General features: G+C 41.9%; 1 protein-coding gene across 1 annotated transcript in view; it reads left to right on the forward strand.

Moving 5' to 3' along the window:
• LOC144968528 (uncharacterized) overlaps window positions 1-2,500 on the forward strand; it is a 12,687-nt gene that overhangs the window by 7,937 nt on the left and 2,250 nt on the right. The window lies entirely within an intron of this gene.

Below are 2,500 nucleotides of genomic sequence, written 5' to 3' on the forward strand. Positions count from 1 at the left end.
GATGTTTTTCTTTGTATAATATGGGTCCCAAATTGAGCTGCCATACTCCAAAACTGGTCTATCAATAGTTTTAAAAGCAAGGGTTTGAGTTATAATTGGGCATCTTTTTAAATTGCGGGTGATGTAAGCACTTGTTTGATTTGCCTTTGACGCCAGGTAACATATGTGGTCGTTCCATTTGAGGTTTGTAGAAAACTCAATGCCAAGGTATTTTGCTGTCTTTACATGTTCCAGGTTTTGACCATGAAGTTGGTAATCAGAAGTAATCGGTGTTTTTTTTATTTGTAATGGTTTGAACATTGCACTTTGATACATTGAATTCCATTTGATTTGTTGTTTCCCATTCTTGTAATTTAGCTAGATCGTCATTTAGTGTTTTGCAGTCGTATGTTGTTCTTATTTGATTATATAATGCTGGGTCGTCAGCAAAGAGGCGCACTTTTGGACTTATACCTCGTGGAAGATCATTTATATACACTAAAAATAGGATGGGCCCAAGGACTGAGCCCTGAGGTACACCCGATGTCACCATCCCGATACAGGGGTCATTATTTCGATCGACATGCTAAGTTTTGCTGCTTGAAAGGGACTTCTTGTAAAGAGTTTTGAACACGCTTAGTGGATAGTTTAGTTAGAAGATCAATTTTTATCAAATGAATGATTAATGAATGATTAAATCAACCCTTTTTGTACATCTCCGGGAAATATCAAAGCTTTATTTCACTTCTAAATATTTTTTACAGCATTTCAAGTTGAAAAAGTATGAAATTTGAGAAAAGTTGCTGGATACCTTGCCATTAGTGCGGGGCGGTCCTTGGCAAGCTTAAGGACCACGGTCCTACGGTCCTTGGGAATGAAGACCGCAAGGACGTCTAGGACGGTCCTTTTCGACATTGAACATTCCTGAGAGACTGTTGGAAATTCGAACCGTTTGACCTTTGAGACCGTGGGATCGTTCATTCTTGAACTGTTAAAGACCGCTACACGATGAAAACCGTGGTCTACAGGAGTAAAACACACGGAGTAGTCACACTCATTTCAAATTGTAACCTAATTAGAGAAGAGGGGTGATGCCTTCTTTATTTGCTCACCGTACTTCATTGTTACTTCGATAATTTAATAAAATTTGAAATTTATCCCCATTAACGGAGATAATGGCATCGCCCAAGGCGTTGATCGAGTTGTTCGTGGCGTTGATACACACACGCAACTCCTACCCCCCCCCTCCCCCCCCCCCCCCACACACACACACACATTAGAGGGCAGCGAGCATTGAAGAGTAAGAGAGAGACGTGAAGTTATAATAAGAGGGGGTGGATGAGGTAATAAGAGGGGTCGATGGTGACTTTTCGCCAGATCTAACAAACTCAGCTACCCATTCATTGCTGAGTAGACAGGGATTTAGAAAAAAACTCGACTGCACCCGGGATCGATCTCTGGCCCATTGCGTATAAAGAGAGTGCTCTATCAACTGAGCTATCGGGGTCCCCAAATATTCTATTGGACTTTTTTAAAATTCAGACGTTATAACTGGTTTTTTTTGGAAGGAAGAAACTAATGAAACTCATATTATTTGATTAGTAAAAACACCAAACGAAATTTTAATATAATTGTATTATTTTAAATGACAACACTGCGATAGAAAGGAGTGGTGACAAGAGATGGACAAAAGAAAACAAAGAATCGGATTTGCTACTTGCTAGGTTCGACACACACACACACACACACACACACACACAAACACACACATCTTTAGTAGTCACATACATTTCAAACAGTAACCCATTAGAGAAGAGGGGTCATGCCTTCACCATAGATCATTGTCATTGCGATCATTATGGTGTAGTAAATTTTGAAATTTACCCCGTATAATGGAATCGTCCAAGGCGTGCGCCTCCTGTTCCCCCCATCTCACACACGAAAGGGCGGTTTGCGGAGTGAAGGTTGGTGGTCGTCTGCCTGTATGGTCGTCTGTGTCGTTTAGTGTATGGCAAAGGGGGGTGGGTGCGATTAATTAAGTGGGATGGGTGGTGATTGGTGGAAGATAGGCAACCGAAGGCAACGAATCGCTGGGGAAGTAGTAGGCTATGGCGCGAGACCGAAGGTGATCAGACCGGTCTTCAGCGCGGCACTAGTTGAAAGGTGACAAGAAGTGAGGACCGCCGCCGGTCTTCACTATGGGACCGATCCCCGGTTCACAGCTAAAAGACCGTGGGACCGGTCCAAAGGACCGGTCCTCAGCGCGGCACTACTTGCCATACATCTGACCATACCTTCATGAAAAATCACCCGATTTACTCCAAATAAAGATTAAAATGCTCTGACGAGCATATGCTTTCAATAAATGCATAAAACTGCAAATCCAAAATTGAGAAAAGGGAGTAACCATGGGCAAATTTGTGAAATTCGAATAGCTTTAGTCACCCATACTGGCGAATTCCGGAGACACGTGTTTTAAAAATTTTGATCAGAAAACTTGTCCTTCAAATATCGAATAAAA

The sequence above is a fragment of the Berghia stephanieae genome, chromosome 3, assembly GCF_034508935.2.
Source record: "Berghia stephanieae isolate SIO BIC M18660-M18661 chromosome 3, UCSD_Bste_1.3, whole genome shotgun sequence".
NCBI classification, from domain to species: domain Eukaryota; kingdom Metazoa; phylum Mollusca; class Gastropoda; order Nudibranchia; family Aeolidiidae; genus Berghia; species Berghia stephanieae.